Below are 22,033 nucleotides of genomic sequence, written 5' to 3'. Positions count from 1 at the left end.
GGTTGGCCTGTCCATGCTTCCTTGGATAGAGATCTGCTAGAAATGGCTGGTCAAAACCTTTTGATCTTGATCTAACAGGGTTTCAGCCAGCATGGATCCTAACCGACTCCATTTAAGTCAGGTGAAGTTGGATCAGTTCCTTTCAATCCTTCATTTTATCACTGCACCATCACCAATTTAAGTAGCAGGTCTCCACCTTTTCTGTCATTGGTTCACCTAGTGCTGCCTCTAAAGTTTCATCTTATGAATAGGGATGAAGCTATGAAGGGAGAGTTAATGCCTAGTCAGTCTCTGTGAGAGCAGACACTGCACCATTACTTTTCTCTTGTTCTGCCAGCCCCATCTCAAGGCACTACCTGCAGAACTCTGCATGCTCATGTTTGGTGTAGGACTGCTGCTGTTGGCAATGAAATGAAGGGGGCAAGGTATAGCCTCTGTGACTGCCTTGTCACAAAGCTTTTACACATGAATGTATGACAGCTGATTTTTTACATTTGAAATGCACAGCAATGAGCACTAACTTATTTATACTGAGATAAATGTGCCAAGTTAGTTTAAAAGATTTCATTGAAGATTAGAGAAGCAACAGGAACCTTATTCACAATAGAACATGCGTGCAAGTATTAAACCACAAAACATCAGAGGGACCTAACAGAAACACCATCTCAACATGGCTGGGAATGGGTAGATGGGACTAGGAAGAGCTCATTCCTTTAAAAATATGGCTAACCATGGCCCAAACCAAAACCCATTCATCTGGCTTCTACACAATTGTTAGGTTCTTGGCAAATACTAAACCAAGTTCTTCTGAAGTAATCCAACATAAGAGCATTTCTAGTGTGAAAAAATCTAGTATAATTCCAAGTCCTTTATCTGAGGTTCTGAAAAAGCTGCAGAGTTGTAAGTAAAAATTTAAAAATTTTATGTTGGAAAACTTTTGCAGCACTGTTTATCAGGCCTGTCTCTGTGCTCTGCATCCATCATTTTCATAACCTATGAAATTCACTATACTCTGCAATAGATGCACTTTAAAAGAGAAATAAACCTCTTTATTTAAGTGTAATCCATTAATCATAACTAAAAATAATACACATTTACAATTCTTAGTCCTATCAGGAACTATGGGTCTTGAAGACTGGTCTATCAGGCTCATAGGCACAAATAATTTCCAACCTACGAGCCAATGGCATGTTAACAGTTGCCAGAATAGAAGCTGAACCCTGACAGATGATGCTGGTCCTGGAATTTGATTGGCAGAACACTGGGGGCCCTTATTGGTTCACAACCTCTATATAAATTCAGCCCAGAAACAGGATGTTGTCCTGCAACTGAGTTCTCCCTGCTTAAGACTGCTTCTCCTGCAATACCTGCTCCTGATGGCCTGGCCACTTGGCCCTGCCTGCTAAATGACTACTAGATTGCCCTCTGGCATGTCTCAGACTCTGTTTTCCTAGTAACCTGACCTGACCTGACACCTGACTCTTGGTTTTGTTCTTGGGCTTGCCTCAGACTCTCATCTGCTGGTAGCTGACTCAGTCTGATGCCTGAACCCTACTCTGACCACTAGGTAAGGCTGTCTATGCCCTGGTTGTGACAAATCCTTTGGAACCATTTATTTTTGAATTATTAATACATGTGATTAAATAAAAATTAGGCAGTAATACCCACATCATCAACAGTAACAACAGGCCAGAAATGAATTACAGGAATCACTGAATGCTCTGTAAAGTGGGCAGATTTTTCACTTTGCAATACTCTTTTGCCCCAGCATATGCCGTATTATAATTAGAATAGAAAGCACTCCAAATACAGTAGTTAATACAAATATTTCAGGTGCTAAACAACTGAGGTCAAATCCTGGCCCCTATGTAGTCAATTTCACATTTGGTCTCTTTTATAATGGTATCTTCTATAGCTATGGTTTCCTTCTATCCCAAGTTCTTCAGGATCTCTTTGAATCAAGGCTCAAGAAACTCAATGACAGAGATACATAAACTTCATGGGATCATGGCCACACTCTGAGTCTTACCCTGCAAAGTTCCATACCTTTTCAACTCTCGTGGACATCAGTAGGAGTTGTGGGTGTTCAGCATCTCACAGGATGTGCCCTTGTATTAGTTTTCACACAGCTTTGGTCAAACTCCCAAAGTCCTGTCGCAGGAGTCAATATAAAATGTTAAATGGATTCTCTGGGGGCCAATCTCTTCTGTTTTTCCACAAAGCCTGGGTCAAGAATCTGGACCAGGACAGCACAGGGTGATGAGTGCACACGGTATCATTGAGTCCTGCCTCTGAAAAAAAATATTGACTGTGGTTTTCAGACGTGACTTCACAAAAGTTATAACATTCTTTGTCATTCAGTAAGACAGAGGAAAGAGACAAGACTATTTAAAAAACACAACACTTCCCCTTGTTTTTAGCAGCCTTTCTAGCTACAAACAAGACAAACTCTGACATGTAAACCACTACCTTTAACAATTTTACTTCCAAATTACTTCATCATATGCATCATTACTTGCAGAGGCTTGAGTCTTCTGTGATTCTAAATTATTAGGCCACATAAAGTAGTGCAGGAGCCATAAATCAGAATTTATATATATGTATAAATTCCTGCCTCAAAGCAGTCTGGAGCAAGCAAGCACTGCCAATTCTACACGTCAACATCAGGAGTCTGTCTAATGTTGGCATCCCAACTAATGTGCTCAGCCAATAAAGTTTCACTAAAGCATCAGTACAACTAGGAACATGAGACTGATGACAATGCATAGAAACCTCATTTATATTCCAGTTTTTTGCCAATGTACAGATGAGAACATTACCAAAAATATTTCCAAGATCTCTGTTCTTTCATATTAAAGTTTTACTACAACTTTTGATGCAGGGACTTGTATCTCCTCCTAGTTAAAGGAGAGAACTTGATATATGATTCTAAGTATTGATTGTCAATGATCATGTGATTTGCATGTCAAGATATAAAACTTGGAGTATAGATTAGCACTCGTCATAAGAGCGTTAGTTTTCAGAGACGGGACAAATGGGGCTATTAGTATAAAAAAAAAGTGGATAACTTTTCAGAAGGAAAGGAAAAATTTCTGCTCTGAACCCTTTTCAAAATATGTGGACCCCTTCATTTATCTGATTTCATTTCTAGCTGAGTGCATCTGGAAATATTGAGATAAATACCGTAGGGCACAGCCTTTCAGAGTCTATCTCTAGAATCACATCATTAGTACTTCCAGGAAAGACATTAAAGTGTGGCAGTTTGAGGTTCAGCTACAACATGCAAACTCCTAAGGGATAACTGAGCAGTTCTCTGAAGTTTTTACTTTTTTCAACTAAAGGAAATTCCCAGGGCAAAAAACATTGTTCAATTATAATCGAAACTATAAATATGTTCATAGAAAGGTACTAATAAAATGCTTGTTATGAATTACTGATAAAAGTTTTTTATATGAAGTGTCGCACTGAAAATTAAAGAAAGGACTTGCCCAAGGGGTCCCCATAAATGTTGGCTGCAGCACCCATATCAGGATGGTCTGTAAGATAATTGTGTCAGGGTTAAGAACCCTCTTTGGTCTGTATAGGGAGCCAGTTCCAGTGTCTGGGGAATTTTTCTTGAGGTTCTGAACCTCTTATAACAGATGTAAAGCCTAAACATCAAAGATGAGATAAGATAAAAGGATCATAAAAGCCATCAGGTACTGAAAAAGATGGCCATCAGACTGACCTCTGAGGACCCCCTCACAAGCCCTGGAGTAGATTCTAGGCAGCATTGTAGCCCAATGAGCATCCTGGGGAGGCTGCTGTACCTTAGACAGTCCCCTGGGACTGGCTAAACTACATTCTGGACCTCTGCAGACCCTGGAGCAGTCCGGGTTCATGATGGCATAAAGGTGGTTTACAGTCACCACAGCCCCCTTTCTCCCTGTGTTGCGAGTTCTGTGCTGTACCTCTGAGGCTATGTCTACACTTGCAGCTGGGGTTTGTGATTCCCAGGTTGTGTAGACATACTCATGTTAGCTCTGCTCAATCTAGCTTGCTAAAAATAGTAGTGTAGCTGGTGCAGCATGGGAAGCTTAGGCTAGATGCCCTAGTATGTACCCAAGGACTCCAGGCAAGTTTCCATTATTGAGAGTAGACATTGATTCTGAAGATACCATAAAAATAAAATGTTCTGCCCACAGGCACCCAAACCCACATCTCTACCTTCACCTGCACACTCACATAGTGTATACTTACACATCACGCTGCTTAGAAATGCCCATATTTTCCCACACCTATTGGGATTATCTCTGATTATACCTTCTGCAGTATATTTGGTGGGTTTTGCTATGAATTTATAAACTGAGCACTAAGAGCCTCTTGCTAGTTGGAAAATAACCTCATTTGTCTTTACTTAAAAACCAATACATATATAATGTTGTTACATGGCATATTGTATAAGCATACAGTACATATATATTTATACAAATTGTATAAATTTGTGCTTCTGACCCATTTGTGTATAAAATTGTGCTTCTGACCCATCATGCAGCCAAGATGTTACTTATCATACTGACTACCTTGCTTGAACAATCAGTTTTAAATTAACATTTAAGAAAATCCTACATATGCTCTTTATGTTTCTAGAATGTAAGCTCATGTCTTTTTCTAATTTAGGATTGAATGTTATTTCATCTAAACTTTTTTTTTTTTACATCATGTGAGCATGACAGTATTAGGGAATATATACCCTTCATGAAAGTCAAACCCACACATTCTCTAATTTATTCTGTTCGTAGGAGAAATTGCTCAGGTTAGGATTTGTTTTCACGAGAGGCAGCAGAGGTTTTAAAGAAATTCCTAGTTTTGCTTAAAACAATTTTCCATTATCTCTAAACTGCCTCAATTAATCCTTTGCAATATTAGTGTGGTGACATTCAAATATATATCAACTACCCCACTATCTACTTAATATCTCACTATTTGAAATAACTCCTTGGAATTTTGAAATTGAAATCTGCTGTTGCAGAAGCTTCTCTCTCTCACACTCACTGGTTTGTTGCTGGTCAATTTTTGCTTGTAGGCAGTTGATTCTATTTAAAATTAGAGCTCTGAAACCTTTTATTTAAAATAAAAATACAGATTTTACCAATGACCCAATGACTTATGCATCTGAATATTTGTATTCAAGTGAGTAAATAGCGCCATTGGTCTAATCACTCACATGATTAATGTCATCAAGTGCATACCAGTTTGCAGGATCAGATCCAGACATAAGAATAAAATCATAGCTCAAAGATGGGTTTGCTAAATTTAAAACAAAATATGATGTTTTAAGTGCTTCCCAATTCAGGCTCCGGACAGATGGAAGTGTTCAACTTAAAATGCAAATTCTTGATGCTTAAACCTGTGATTATACAATACCATAATTAAAGACTGATGAATGATTTATTATTTCTGTTAAAATATGTATCATTGCTTTTAGTTTAGGTTCTGCTTTCTGTTTCATTTGCTGCGCTGGCAGTAGATTTGAAGCTTGGAGGTCTGCCAATTTTTTTCGATGTCTATTCTACTTTTAAAAATCCAGTCAGTGTTTTAAAAGGTAGACTTCATTAAGCATATAATTGTGTCCTAATATTCTTCCATATGCTACCAAACTAGGACTTCAATCTATTCTATTCTAATCTAGTCCATTCTAGATACCTTCTTATACTTATACTCATTACCATAGTACCTTAATACCTCCCAGTAGTGCATTAAGCAACACGATTAACATTATTTAATTTAATTTAATTTAATTTATTTAATTGTATTACTGTAGCACCTAGGACAGTGGTGAGCAACCTGCAGTCTGTGGGCCACAGGGAGCTGTGAGCGGTAGTGCAAATATAAATAAACGATCTGGCAGCCCGCCAGTTTATTACCCTGATGGGCCGCGTGTGACCCATGGGCCACAGCTTGTCCACCACTGAGCTAGGATCTTCAGTCATGGACCAGGACCCTGTTGTGCTAGGAGCTGCACAAACATAGAACAAAAAGAGAGCTCCTTCCCCAGAGAGCTTACAATCTAAGTATAAGACAAGAGAGAGTAGATGAATACAGAAGGACTGATGAGGGCATACAAGATAATAATGAGACTATTGGTCAGCATGATAGGCTGTGGTCCCAAAATGATAACAGACTCACTATTATCAAGTTTGTTTTTTTTTGTAGGCATCACAGCAAAGGAGAGATTTGAAAGAGAACAGTGAAGTGGCTTGGCAGATGTTGGTGGGCAGTACCACCCATGCATGAGGGGGAGCATGTGAGAAAGCACAGAGTTCCTTGTTCAAAAATGTAACATGTGGGCAATGGAAGCTAAAATCATGGGTAAGTAGGAGGCAGGTGATTCGTTCTCTCAACCTCCCGCCAAGGAGGAAAATTATGAGTACACTGGAGTGTTTTGTTTTGATTTTGGGGGGAGGGGTAATCATGGGCTTAATTTTAAGCATGTGAATAGTCCCACTGAAGACAATGGAACTAATCACTTATTTTAAATTAGGCATATGGTTAAATTCTTCCCAAACTGGGGTCCTACTTTGAGACAAGCAGGAAGCTCTCTGCTTGTTTTCATTTTTGCTTTGTTTCTGTTTCTATTTTGTATTGGCTTGATGCTGTGTATAGTGGGAAAGACAAATGACAAATATAAAATGCTTAGAGTTCTGGGTAAATAATTCTGAATAATTCAGATTGCACTTAATAGCTAACAAAGTATATAATCAATACTGTATAATAGAATGAAAAATGGTTATTTCTCCTGGGATGTAATTTTAGTAGATAAAATTCAATTTTGTCATTAAATCAAACCAGAGATTCTACCGTATCCTGATGGTACATAAAAGAAATGATATTCAGAAAACTTCAGTCCAGGATACGTATGACAACCCTCAAGCATATATACGCTTGCAGCACAGTAGGAAATATATATATATGTTAATTTCATTTTTATACCTTTTATTAATTCAAAGCAAATTGTGATACAGATATGATAATGATTCAAGACTACTTTAACTGGAGACCAAATTTTGCCACTTTTAAACACAGTAAGTATTCTACCAGTAGTTCTATTGATTTCAGTGGGACTATATGTGGGGAAAGGTGCTACTAGTAAGGGTGGCAGGATCTGTCCCTATAATTGTAATAAGCTTACAATGCACCACATAGTGAATTGTGATTATGCACTTTTTCAGAAAGTATAATTTATTGAGAAACCTGGAGAGGATTGGCTAAATGTTGAATGTTTTAAAATTACTAATTAGCTTGGCAAAAAATAAACGACACAGCCCTCTTATTTTTTTCTGTAAAATGTTAACCTCCAATTGAAGCAAAATGAACCCCTTTCTGCAACATCATTTGTGATTGCCATATCACTGATATCTTCCCTAATGCCTTTTGGACACAACAGCATCTCTGCCCACAACCTTTATTTCTCTGCTATATCCATTGTAAATTCATTTTAAGCCAATTTTAAGCATGGCTGCAATATGTGTGTAGTGATGCACTGCCAATATTTTACTTAGCAGCATCCACAAAAACATCTCCTTTAGCTTGTCATAGCATCTATCATCCATACTGGAGGAGTCACATGCTCACAGGGCCTGATCTAAAACCCACTGAAGTCAATGGAAAAACTTTGAGTGATTTCAGTGGGCTTTGGATCAGGCCCACAAAGAGATAAGCAATGAGGGAATTTATTCATTTGTTTTCCCATTTTAAGAAAAAAAATAAAAGGGAAGAAGCTTTTTTATAACCATAACCAAGGAAGGAGGTAAGGCTACTTACCAAATAAACTTACAGAGAGTGCACTTGCTGGAAATGTTTATGCTTTCACATGAACATATGCTGAGCGTGTGAGATTAATAGCCGAAAGTTCAGACAGCATAGTTTGAAATAGAAGGCGGGTGAAGATCTTGTAGTAAGGATATTCTCCTCCGGGAACATATATTTTGAAAATACCTACCATTTGGTGCAGTCTGATACATTCTGAAAGCAAAAGATTTTTCTTTTCAGAATTCTTTTCATAAACCTCAGGGAAAAGTCATCTTTGCAGAATGATTAAGCAGTATCTAGAGAGGGGTAAACTCCATCAGAGAAAGGGAAACCAACCCCCTCCCCGCCCTTCCATTTGGTGATGGTACTTTTAGAAGAGATTCCTGGAAGCTGCTGTGGGAGCCCTCAAGCACATTATGGTGTGTATGGGTGATATGTGTAAAACAGAAAGGCAGTTGTTTTAGAGAATATACTCTTGCAGTTAGAGATTGCTCACACTGGTGCATAGAAACTCCATTTCTTCATGCTGTTGGAAATATATTTAAATTCACTTATCAGTCAGGACACATGAGTTCTTTCTGAAAGAGGTTTGCTGCTGAAGATTATGCTGTGCTTGTCACTAAAATATTATTTTCTTGGCTGTTAAGGCTTTAGGACAGTAAAACTACAGGCAATTGTTAGTGTGTATGGTCCAATGGAAAATGTGAACTGGTTTTTTTTTTTTAGAGAGACAAATAGATTAACCTAAAGAAGATGGTTCGCACAACTCCATTACATCTATTTTGCAGAGGAATTTTTTTTACTGTAGCTCCATCTCTGGATTGTGTGCCAAGTATCTCCCCTCCCCCACCATCAACTTTCCCTTTCAATTTCAGAGCATGAGCAAAATCTATACTGTACAGCCTCAGTTTGCCAACCATCATAGAGAACATTTAAAATGTTTGCTAAAGGGATTAGGAAAACATTAGAGGACATGGGCAGACATGCTGGCACTAAGGGTGGTGGGGGTGCAGCAGCACCCTCTAGCTTGAAGTGTTTTCCATCATATACAGGGTTACAGTTTGAACCAATGACTCTCAACACCCCCCAATATAAAAACTGTGCCAGCGCCATTGGACATAGGTCTGCTATTGGTAACATTGATAACCAAGGCACTGATAACCAAGATTGTACTGCATTTGTCCAGAACATGTTTCTAATAATCGATCTATTTGCATCCATCAATGTGAAATAATACGTCATGAATTCTTTTTTCTCCTCACTAAATTTTCTAAAGAGTGTTAAGCATGCACAACTTAAATGAACATGATGTATCACAAGGTGCACCAGAAAATGTAGAGAGAGCTGGACTATTGAAACTGACATAAAATCCATAAGACAAAGGAAAGGTGGATAAAGAAAAAAAAAATAGGAGCATTCCTGACATCGTCCCTCTGAAAAAAAGAATAACAATGCAATTCCAGTTGCTTTATTGCTATTTTTTTTGTGTGGAGACTACCTGACAGAAAAGTTAATGGAATTTGGAATTTAAGACCCATCTCATCTCTAATAATTTTGTATTGAAAGCCAGTAATGTCATTTATTATGCACTTCCTAATACTGTCTACTAGACTTTTAAGAGTTACTTAGCAAAGTACCAAAACTGAACAAGGAAAGTGATGGGGACCCAATGTGCATCGTGCACATGGTCCCAGAATTCATTAATCTGTCACTTTCACCATCTCTAGAATTTCCCAGGTAAAACTTCCATTGATTGGGACCCACTACTATAATTTAGTAGAAAAGGGGGAAATTAATCACTGTTGGAGGTTCTATCCTGACAGTTTTTGTAGCTTTTGTTTACATCACTCAAATTTTTCAGGATTATGGGTTTGCTCCTGCAAGATGTTGATCACTCTGCCCCCTATCCAGCAAGACACTTAAAGCATGTGCTTCCATTCTTTTCTGAATTGGGGCCAAGCTACTCAGAACTTAGAAGGATCAAGGCATTATTCTGCAGCAGCATCTCTGCTATTGTGTCCCAAGCTGCTGTTAGCAGACATGAAGTCTCTTAAGAAACACACACATCCCAATGTATCCTACTGGTGAGTACTCTTATGAGTAATTGAAATGAAAAGTCCTAATAAGAGCATGTATTGTTTATGATTAATCATAATTTAATTTTAACTTTCCATCTGTAATGAAATCTTTTCATTATTATTTTATGATACAATAGCACATGAGAAAGGAACTTTGCAACAGATAACAAATATTTCTCATTCTTAAATTTGTATTCCTATCACAAAGGATGGATTTAATTCACCTTTATTTTTTACCTATTGTAGACAGAGAGAGACAGCAGGTTGGATAACATAACACAACACTTGCCTTGTCTCTCCTATATTATAGTCTTTTCTCAGTAGCAAATGCTATAATTTGCAAAAGATTTTCCATCATAATCCCTTGTTTATACACTCTCATAACTTCCTAAGCAGTTAACTTTGAAATTTTCTATTCTTGGTGTCTGGCTAAAAGTGAATTTATTTGGTAAATATGAATAAACTCCACTTTGGAAATTTGAGGTTAGAAAAAAAATACACTTTCCCCATTTAAAAATATATATATATATTTTTTTTGTTTTCCCATGGATAATCCCCAAATGGCTAAACACTGAAATCTGGAATTCATTACATAAATAATACTCAATGAGGAGTATGTCCTAGGTCAAGGGTTAACAAGTAATTGGGTGTTAATTGTTATGAATGGCTGGAAATTGGCTAATACTCTTACATAGAAGTGCTCTGTCTCTGGAGATGGTGGGGGTACCTTGTGAGAAGGAGATAGAAAGTGTCACCCTGCCTATGGTGCATGCAGGAATCCCAGCTAATCCTGTAGCCAATGGGATATAACAGACATAGTGGAGTGGCTGAACCGCTGCTCTGTGCCAAGCCACAAGGTTTGTAAGTAGGATTTCTTCCTGTCCCAGCAACCCTGACACCCTGTTTAATCATTCTTTGCATGAAGGTTGAGTGTGGATTTAGGATTTAGAGTGGTTTAATCTCATATGCTGCATTAAGGATTTATTATTTATTAAGGATGGTCTTAAAACATTTTAAGCCACAAGTGCTGCCTTTAGTCCTTAAAGTAGCTTAATCAGAGATTTTAGACTTTTCTTTAAAAAGAAAGAAAAGATGGGTGGAAACCCATGTTGTTAATGCAATGTCAGTTGTAAGCTCTTCGGGGCAGGGACCATGTCTCCCACAGTTTGTCCAGCACAAAGCACAATGGGACCCTTTACCCCGAGTAGTGTATTTATTTTAGTTTAAGTACTAGTTTAAGGAACCCTCTATAGTCACAGAATCATAGATGGAATCAGGTTTGGTCAAGCAGAATCTGGATCAGATACAAATGCAAATGCAGAAATCCTCTTTGATACCAGTGGGAGAAAAAGAGACCTAATCCAGCTCCCAGATCTCTGTGGCTACCTTCTGAGTTCCTGTTAAAAATATCTACTCCTCTTGCTCCTGTTAGCGCTGTTTCTCCCACTCTGTCTCCTTATTTCTCTCTATGGACTGTATTTTGAGTCTGATACACTTCACTTTTTCTGGTGCTCTATATGCCCTGTTACCCTTCCAAGCTTGCAGTATTTCCACCTAAAGTGTTAGCTGAGTCACTACTGAACAATCCTTCCCATTGGGAAACACACCAAGGAAAGCAAGGAGAGAGAAGCAGCGATGAAAGCAATGCTCCCAGGACCTCCCGCTGACTTCCTTGGCACTGCAACACTGAAGACCTGCTGCCAGAGACTCTCCAGCTGATCTCACTCCACTACTGAGGAGTGAATGCAACAGGAGTTTAGGGTGATTAATGTGTGTGGAACTATCAGAGGCAGAAGTAGAAGCTGTAACAATGAACGTATTACAAGAACATTAAAAGAAACACTTAGAAGGGAGCAAAGATTACAGTATACAAGTGATAGATTGTGATTTGTTTGTGAAATTCCTAGACAGGCGAAAGCACACAAAGGTATCTGAGCTGCAGACCAAGGTACACAGAGTTTCATAATATAGTTAGCAAAAAATAATGCAAGCCACAGAAAGACACAGAGGAGTGAAAATACGTCCTGCTGTTCTCCTTGCAGCTCTGAAGAAGATATCCTGCCAGAGACCCTCCTGCTGATCTCACTCCATTACTGAAAAGTTAAATACAAAAGCAAACACTATCTCAGTCAGACTTAATTTTATTGTAGATTCCCTGTCATCTTGATGGGGACAGGATAAGCATTTCTTAGACCACCCCAGCCAACTTTCCAGGGAAAGAGGATGAATGCTGGTGCAGAGATGTATCCTAGATGGGGATCCATACAATTTTTATCCCCTCCACTTTGAGAAGCAGAAGGAAATATTTGCAATATATTCTCAACAGAGATTCTATTATGTGGGGAAAAAATGTTAGATTAATAAATCAAACAAAGAATAATAATACCTTTCACTCATGTACAGCCTTGTTCTTTGGAAAGGGGGCTACATAGCATACTGACAAATTACAAATAACATAACTTGTAACACCATTTTACAGATGGGAAACAGCCTTAGTTCCATCTGGTATAGGGTCTCTTTCCTCCATCTTTGTGCTTCTTTTTACATTCTCCCATAAGTAGAACATGAACCTTATTGTGCTAATTCAAACTGAGCTTTCAAATCCATGACGTTTGAGTGGGTACAAAATTTGGCAAAACAAGTTTTGCAATTCCTTGTTTCTATGCCTGTCTTTCTGTCCTTGGATTCCAATATATATTAGAAATGGTCAAAAACCAAGGGAAAAATAATGGGAAAACTTTGGAAAAATTTGTCTAACAAATATTTCATGGAAATGTTCTGAGCATCTCTAATAAATATATTGATATTTATATTGATCTTTTATTTGGTTAACAATAGCTGTGTGCTATTACTGATATGACAAAGCCATGTATTGTGGGATAACTGTAAAATTAATCAAAAAACATTTTAGATTAGAAAAGGAGACTGAGGCATCACGGTTTTGAAATATGCCATACTTTAGACTGGATAAAAGATAGATGCCCCAAAACTTGGTAAGAAAATAAGAGACTCAAAAATAACAATGTGAACAGAAGCAAAGAAAGAACAGAGTTGAGGGAGTTTAGGGTGATTTATGTGTGTAACTGACTACCGGAGGCAGAAGTAGGAGCAGTAACCATGAACCATTAAAAGAAACACTTAGGGGGAATAAAGATTACAGTGTACAAGTGATAGACAGTGATTTGTTTGCAAAATTGATAGATGGAAAAAACCATACAAAAAGTCTCAGAGATGCAGAATGAGGTAAACAGAGTTTCATAATATAGTTAGCAAAGAATAATATAAACCACAGAAAGGTATATAAAGGTGAAAATATTTTCCCAGGCTGGAAGCTATTGGGCACTAAGAACTAGAGAACAAACAGTTTATAGGACAGAAATTTTCACCTATCTCCAATATTACTGAAACACTAGCACAAAAGTAGTAGATCGCCTAAACAGCTACATGGCTTTCAGATGCAGAACAAAATGTTGATCTATCATGGCTCTCAATGTCCACGAAGATGGCAAGTTTCCTTGGCAGTCATGAAGAGATTGGCCCTGTTGTACAGCTCATGGCTGAGGACATGGGCAGCACCCATTCTGGGCACAACTGGCAGCCACAAACCTGAATAATGGATGGACAGTGATTCAAATCTAGACCAGGTAGTGATAAAGAGTTGTTACGATTTGGTACTACTGACTTATCTGGATTTAGTTGTATGCAGTGTACTGGTAGTGGTGTTAGTCCCAAGATATTAGAGAGACAAAGTGGGTGAGGTAATATAATTTAACTCATCCATCTTGTCTTCCTAATATCCTGAATTAGCTTAGTTCCAGTACATAAGATTTCCTATTAAAAAAATTACTACCATATCCTTCATTAACTGGCAAACCTATTGGTAATCTCATTAGAGAGGCCTAGGAATCGCCCTGATCAAAGTCTCTTTGAAATCAGTAGGAATCTTTCTATTAACTTCAGCGGTTGAAGGATCAGACCTTAACACTAGAGATGGTCCCCAAGGAAGGACTGAGGTGCCTTTGTGGGTCTGTTTGTGGAAAGTCCTATTGACATTGGCATATCTCTTCCACGGATAAAGGCAATTGCAGTTTCCCTGGCTGCAAGTTCAGCACTTTTTTATGCACAATACATTTATGCAAAATATTTTTAAAACTTTCAGGCCTAGATTTTCAGATGTTCCTAACACATTTAGGAGCACAAGTCCCACTGAAAAGAAAGGTTCTTGTCCTATCAGGCACTTCTGAAAATTTCACTCAAAGCAAATAGTTAATATAAAGGGGAAATACAAGTTTGTTCTATCTCCATGTATCTGACTAAGCCTGGATTAACCAGTGTGCACTTGGGATATTTGCATAGGGGGTTCCCATTTCAGAGGTCCTTCCAACTACTGAAAAAATAAAAACAACAAACACCACACACACCAAAAAAAAGAACCCAAAACTTATCTCTGCAAGCCCAAATCAATGATGGATATACATGTGGTTATGGTAGAAGTGGCTGGAGCAAGTGTTGGGTCATAGTGCCATTCAGGTTTGGCCTGGCTGACCCACTGTCATAAAGGAGGGATGACCAGGCAAATCTGAGTGAGTGACATTGTGACTTGGCACGCAGGTCACAATGTCATTCTGTTTTGGCACCCTATGCAAAATCTCTGTCATCAACATCAAAGTCTGCCTCCTTGGGCAGCTGCCTAGTTTGCCTGTGGCTATAGCAGCCCCTGAATACCCGTATGTAGTGTGGAAGTAAAGAAAGAACTGACAGGAATTTGTAGGGGATCTTAATGCATGACAGGCTCCATTAGCAAGAGTTAGGCTAACTGTAACCCTAATAACGCAAGATTTGTAGAAGCGAGAATTGTGTGAGGCAAATGGAAAAGAACTGTGTGAAAAGTTGTTTTGACCTTGTGTAGATAATGTGTAGATAATACAATATGTAGACTGGAGTCTCTTAAGTGAGAAAAACAAAATATAAGGATGACCTATGTATAAACAAAATGCAGCTGTTGCTTATCATTGTCTGTAACAAAAGTATAAATGCTTGCTGTAATTGTTTAGCTGTTAAGATACCTGTCTAGGAAGGGGACACCCTATGTCCTAGTGCACTTTCTACCTGCTGTAGCTGGTAAACAGAATAAAGTGTCTGACTCTGCTGCACCCTACCAAATAGTTTTTCTCCGACAATAGCATGTACAAAAAAAATCAAGACACATGCACACTATAGTTAAATTGATCAATTAATTTTAAGTAAGGAATTGCATGTCGGAAACACATGCTCCTCCAAACAAAAATTATTTAAAGAAAAGGAACTGCTGGTGAACGAGTTACTAAGCAAGGAACATCAGGGGTTGGGGTGCAATCTCCATAGTGTACAAGGCCCCAAAATTCTTTAATCTGGCACTGAGCCTACTCTACAGCACAGGATTCCTCCCTGAAGGAATTCGTCTCCCATAGCATAGTGTTGGTGCAATATCTGAATGTGGGGTGTTGATTTCCTCTGGTGCATTTTCCAGGCCTTAATACTTGGTGCCATAGGGTTTGGCTTTTCATTGCTACAGAGGACAGCTGATAGGAGGTTTAATGGCTATTGTTGATTACTATGGCCATTGGAATTGTACCATCATTCAGGGTTGTTCAGAATTTGTTGCAGTTTCTGGGCATGAATCCTTGCTGGTTAGAGTTGGGCTTGATAAGTCATTTGGCTGAAACTTGGCTGTAAATTGAGAGCAGGTGGGGCACACCTTGGACAGAATCTGACTTGGCCATGGACTTCATGACCACGCACCATTATGAGGCATCCCCACAGAAACTGACTCATAGGAAAGGTTAGGGTTTAGGAGCTGCTGTAACCTCTTTAGCAGGATGTAGGCTTTGGGTATTTACGGTGTTGTGGGGTTAGGGGGTGTCAATTAAACTTGATTTGACTCATTCAAGAAAGCTATGACCAGAGGGCTCAAAATCCTAAATCCTTATCTGTGAGCACTAGCAGTTAATACTAAAGAAATTGGAAAACTGATCACCTTAAAATTACTATTGTGGTCATCCCATTACATTGTTTGCACTATAATATCTGTCTATGACAAATAGTAACAGAGAATGACACAGCAAAAAGTAGCTTATAAACTGCACTGGACCCTTGTTTATTTTGAAAGTTAATTCATTTCAGAACAAGCAGTGACTGGAATGAATACCAGTAATGCAGGCCACTAAAGATAGTTTTTCACAAATGCTCTCTTCAAAATGCATTAGGTATTTCTAAAAAGTACACAAATAATAGGAAGTAAAACACATTTGTGTATAGGCCAGCTCCAAAGCCTATGGAAGTCAATGGGAGTCTTTTACCTTAGGATTCCTGTGTTTGCAGGAGAAAACCCACTCTACAGAAAGCCCACAGCAATCTATAAATAAATAGCAAAGCAGTCATTATTCTTCCCATTGTACAGTATTAGTTTTGGGTTGCTGTGGCTGTATAATAAAATGGCAGAGATACTTAGTAATTCACTTTGAACAAATAAGAATCATCTAACTCATTCACAAAGATCAAGGATGGTTCTCATATCACTGAAGCTCTATAGTCTAGAAATTCCTTAAAAATAGAGTCATAAAAAGAACATAAAATATCATAGCAGTTGTCCATCTAGTCTGATATCTGTCAGTGGTTAATTCCTAGAGCATGAGAGTAAGGAAAAATCAACAAACACATAAACATAAATCTAGCATGTGTTGGTATACTGTGCACATGGGAGATGGGAAATCCTTTCCTCATTTCTGTAAGAGATCATTCTATGTCCTGGAGCATGAGATCATATGACCATGTAACCATGTGAACTGTCCCCTCTAAAATGTAGTGCAGCTCAAATCCAGCCCAGTCTGTTCCATGACATGGCTCCTTTAAGGAAATGGGCATTTTAGGGAGCAGCAGACAAGCTGGAGTGTTAATCAGGGTGCTATCTCCTTAACAGGATAGAACTCAGCTGTTAGCTGGCCCTGGGAGAGAGAAGAGTGCTTCTGTGGAGTGGGAGTGTGGGGGTAGAGGGTGGTGAAATCCTATAGCCAGGGGGTTGGTTAAGAACCAGGGAAGAAGGTAGTCTGTGAAAAAGACTCTTCTGAGAGGCCATGGGTTGTGATGGGACTGGCAGAGTTCTCTGGCTCAGAGGTAACTGGAGGGGCAGCCGGGAACCTGAAGTTCTGATGTGAGGGTGGACTTAGGCTGAAGGGTAAATGTGTTTCTTAAAGACTCGATACATTGAACTGCAGGAAGCCAAATGGTACTTCAAGTACTCTGGGCTATGAATGAGCTATTGGGAACTAAAGGTGAGATGCCTGGCAGGGCCATGCTATGCCACAAGCGGTGCCCTGGAATGGGACCCTGCCGCAGACCCTTATTGCTTTATCTTGTGTTTCTAAAAATGATATTAATGAGGATAAAATTATCCAACTGCAGCCCTGCAAAGGAGATGAATCTATTTCTTTTTCAGCATTAGGACTGAACTAATCAAACAGGGTTTTTTTTTCTAACTTTATCTCATGTGGAAAGCTGTGTGCTCTGACTTCCACCAATAATTAATTAATAAAAAACATGTCAAAAGAGGGCCATGCAATGATTAAAGAATGTATCTGTTCAAGGGGCAGCAGCAGTAAGAGGCAATATAACAAGAGAAGAATAAATACTAGAGAGAGACCTCAACAAAATCCCCTATAGCAACACACAGGCTCAGCTCCAGCTTTGAATTTTACAAATGGCTCCCATCTTCATAGTGGGCTGACCTGACATCTCAGATCCAAAGGCACTCCACTGTGTGGGTACTCAGACTCTAATTTCAAATACAAATTTTGTGTCTTGAGACTCTCTAATATAATCTAGGACTGTGTCAGGAAGAGAGACCGTCAGAAAACAGAGTACATCCTTAACAAATCATACCCATACTTTCAGCTAGTAGAACTCCATTAATCTCTTCCCCAAGCACAAGGGGACTATGCTGGCTGCATCATCCAGTACATAGTGTAGTTTGCCCCCTCCTTCTTCCCTCACTGTGGCTAGCCCAGCTCATGGACTAGTTTGAAGGGGGAAGGCTGCCTCCTTGCCACTCTCCATCTCTTATAAAGCACCAGGCACCCCTACGATGTAAAAAAGGAACAGTCCCTCTTTAACCTTCAGTTCAAGGACTGCAGTTTTGACCACCTCTTGCACATGCCATGCAAGGTCTGAGGAAAGATTCCTTGCATTGTCTCTATGTACTGTGAAGCTCTATGACAATTTAGCCCTTAAGGGGCAGATACCTGTGAATGTTTGTTCTTATTAACAAAAGTAACATATGTGCTGCCAGAAAATTCTAAGGCAAAGAGAAACAAGTTGCTGAAATAGTCTCATGGATAGGGCTGCTATCAGCATGGTGGCAGAGATGATTGAATGGAACAAGAAAACCTCCTCCATTGACACTAGGTGGCAAGCAGAGGGGAGCATGAAGAAAGCTGTCAAACAATCCTCACTGTTTAAAAATAAATGTTACCACAGCAATGGTTCTGGGTTTCCTTTATAACTCCCATCTGCTTCACTTTCTTTTCCAGCTTCAATGTAGAGAAGCCTAGGATTGTGATCCGAAGGTGACAATGGTGCACAAGTGCCAGAAGGGAACCTATCATCCCTAAATCTCAAGTAGTGGAGCTGTGATTACAAAAGTATTCTTATCACACGGAACATGATAAAACTCCATTCTTCTGGCAGGTCAGGAGGGAGGGCATGGCTATCACTGAGCTTCCTTCCTTAGAGAAGAACAGACAAGTGCTTTATCTGGCTACTGAATTAAAAGGCGTAAACATGATAGGGAGGACAGTTACTGTATGTACCACTCATTAGTGGCTTTCATAAAAATGAGCAGACTCGTTTTATTTCCAGATTGCACTGTGATGAAGATCACTGAGTTAAGTGAGTCAAACACTGAGAGGGTGGTTCATGAGAAAAAAAGCAGTCTTTTGCCCAAGCCCAGAGATGTTAGAACTAGAGATGGAACTAAAAAAAATAAATCAAAAGCTGTTGCCCAAGGCTGGTTTTTATCGGTGTTTGTCTTTTGTCATTCAGTTAGGTGAATTAGTTCATTCCTAATGGTTCACTAAAGAGTGGCCAGAGCAAAGTTCATGTTCAAATGTATTTTTCAAAAGTAGGAATGATAGCTACCTTGGCAAAAGGACATATCTTGATGCATGCAAAGTTAAACAAAATCTTTCTTTCCCTGTGGTGGTCATGGTCGTGATTTTGAACATCCCCCATGCCCCACAACAGTCATGCAGGAAGCTTAAAATAATGTATAATGTCCAAGATGCTCAGCTGGTCTATACCGGCAGAGCTCTGAAATCAATAGAGCTGTGCTTATATGTACCAGCAGAGCACCTTGCCCTTCTCTGTCTTGATTTTACACTTCTGCAGTAAGTAGCTTAAAATAAGGAGGAGGAGGATGATTCAGAGCAGATACCTCACAAGAGCCAAAGCAGTATTTTTGAGATCCCACTTTTCTCTTGAGAGACCAGCAGGTTCAAAATGTTAAGCTTATGGCTATAGAAAATGCTAAATTCTTCCTTTAGTGTATGTTTGTGGGGGATTTTACCACTTATTTCTCTGTCTTTATCCCTGAAGCAAAACTTCTCTTTTCATGCTCACTTTTATGGGTCATGTTGTGTAACTGAATGACAGAAAGATTGGGAAAGTGTTCTAGTCAAGTACTTCCCTAACAAGTTTTAAGTCATGACAACATAGGTTGATTTTGTGTGTTCCTGTCTCTAATGTCTACTTGAGCTGACTACTAAGAGCTCTACAGATACATTCCTGTAATAGTCTGTAACTGTGCAGTGGGAGTCTTAGTATACTCCCACTGCACAGTTTTCCTGCTAACGGGAGCTTTTGGAACCTCTTATACTGACAGCTCTCTGTAAAAATAAACAGAAATAAGGGCAGTTTACTGTACAATGGCATTTACATGGAAAGAAAACACATGCATCACACATTTTAAAAATAAATTTCCTATAAATAGAAACATGCAGTTCTTAACTTGGACAGTGAGAAACTAACTAGCTAGGCCAACATCTTCAAAAGTGACCAATTTCAGAAAGTCACGTGGATACTGAAGAACAAATTCTGCTATAACTAGTCTATATCAGTAAAGATAATAGGATTTCACAGGTGTAATCTAGTGCAAAATTTGGCCCTTGATATTTCAGCTTCTTTTTAGCTTTGTTATCCATCTACCTGATCTTGTGATTCTTTTAACCTCCTAGGCAGCTTTTCAACTTCCTTCCCGTGGTTGATCTTTTCTCCTTCAAGATTTCCCCATAATCGCCAACCCCTATGGCAACAAGCAGAATTTACCTATTGGCCTTTGGTTCTCACATCTGTTTCTATGATGCATGAGTTCAGTATTTCCTGCCCCCTCCCACACTTAAAATCCTCCAAAAATCCGTTTGGCTTTTTCTCCCCTAATGGTGAAAAAATAATACACTTCCTGAAGATTTTTTTTTCTTCTTTCCACAAAAATAGCAAAATGATAAATTCACTGGAATTGATTGACATGCCAAATGTTTTATACACTTTCCACAGAAGGACGTAACATTCTGTTTACCACATATCACTTTAGAAGCTTCAAATGAGGAAAGGATGGACAGATATGAAGTCTTAGACCCATAGGGCTAATTCTGTCCCTACAGGAACCTATTTTGGGGTTCCACATGAAATGCAGCAACCTTTCAAGAGAACAGCTGATCTTGATCTCATGAGATTTTTGGGGTAGAAAACAAAATTTTAGTGCTATTGGGTCTACAGCCAACCATAAACCTTTTTCCCTGATTTAATGACAAAACTCAAACCATGAAATCTACTCTAAACTGGATCCAGATCAGCCCATCTCTAATAACTTCCCTTTGTGCTATATCTCTGTCATAACATAATCCCAGATTTGGACCTTAGCATCCAAAATATGGGTGTTAGCATGAAAACCTCCAAGCTTAGTTACCAGCTTGGACCTGGTAAAGCTGCCACCACCCAAAAAATTAGAGTGTTTTGGGGCACTCTGGTCCCCCCAAAAACCTTCCCTGGGGACCCCAAGACCCAAATTCCTTGAGTCTCACAACAAAGGGGAATAAACCATTTCCCTTCCCCCCTCCAGGTGTTCCCTCCCTGGGTTCCTGGAGAGATACACAGAAGCAAGCTCCGTGAATCTAAACAGAGGGACTCCACCCTCTCCTATTTCCAGTCCTGGAAACACAAAGCACTTCCCTCTTCACCCAGAGGGTGTGCAAAGTCAGGCTAGTAAATCTAACACACACAGATTTCCCCCTGACTTCTTCCTCCCACCAATTCCTGGTGAGCTACAGACTCAATTCCCTGGAGTTCCCCACTAAAGAAAAGAAAAACTCCAACAGGTCTTAAAAAGAAAGCTTTATGTAAAAAGAAAGAAAAATACATAAAAATGGTCTCTCTGTATTAAGGTGACAAATACAGAGTCAATTGCTTAAAAGAAATATGAATAAACAGCCTTATTCAAAAAGAATACAATTCAAAACATTCCAGCAACTACACACATGTAAATACAAAAAAACAAACCTATGGTCTTCCTATCTTTGTACTTACAACTTGGAAACAGAAGATTAGAAAAGCAGGAGACAGAAATCCTCTCATACAGAGAGCGTACAGGCAGAACACAAAAACAAAGAACTCAGACACAAACTTCCCTCCACCCAGATTTGAAAAAGTCTTGTTTCCTGATTGGTCCTCTGGTCAGGTGTTTCAGGTTACTCCTTTCCAGGTGTAAGAGACATTAACCCTTAGCTATCTGTTTATGACAGTCTCATACTCATAAGTTGTTCTAATTACTTTTACTTTTCTGCTGCAGAATATAATGAGGAGCGAAGTCTGCCCTCTGAGCTGTCTTTCAAACTTCTTTATACAGAGTAATAGCAGCAGTAGGAGTTCATTGCTATTATTTTAATTTTACTCTACATTTTTCAAGGTATTGTATCAAGGTTGAAAAGTTGTAAGTTTCACAACATTGTTCACATCTGCAACAACAAAATATCTATTTTGCCTGATAAAATGTGGTGACAGAAATTGGCATTTCACCCACTTCAGTGACCAGCTACCAGCCACATAACTATGGAGGGGAGAAGGGAACTCAATAAGGT

The sequence above is a fragment of the Gopherus evgoodei genome, chromosome 8, assembly GCF_007399415.2.
Source record: "Gopherus evgoodei ecotype Sinaloan lineage chromosome 8, rGopEvg1_v1.p, whole genome shotgun sequence".
Lineage (NCBI taxonomy): Eukaryota > Metazoa > Chordata > Testudines > Testudinidae > Gopherus > Gopherus evgoodei.
This window is presented reverse-complemented; position numbering follows the sequence as displayed.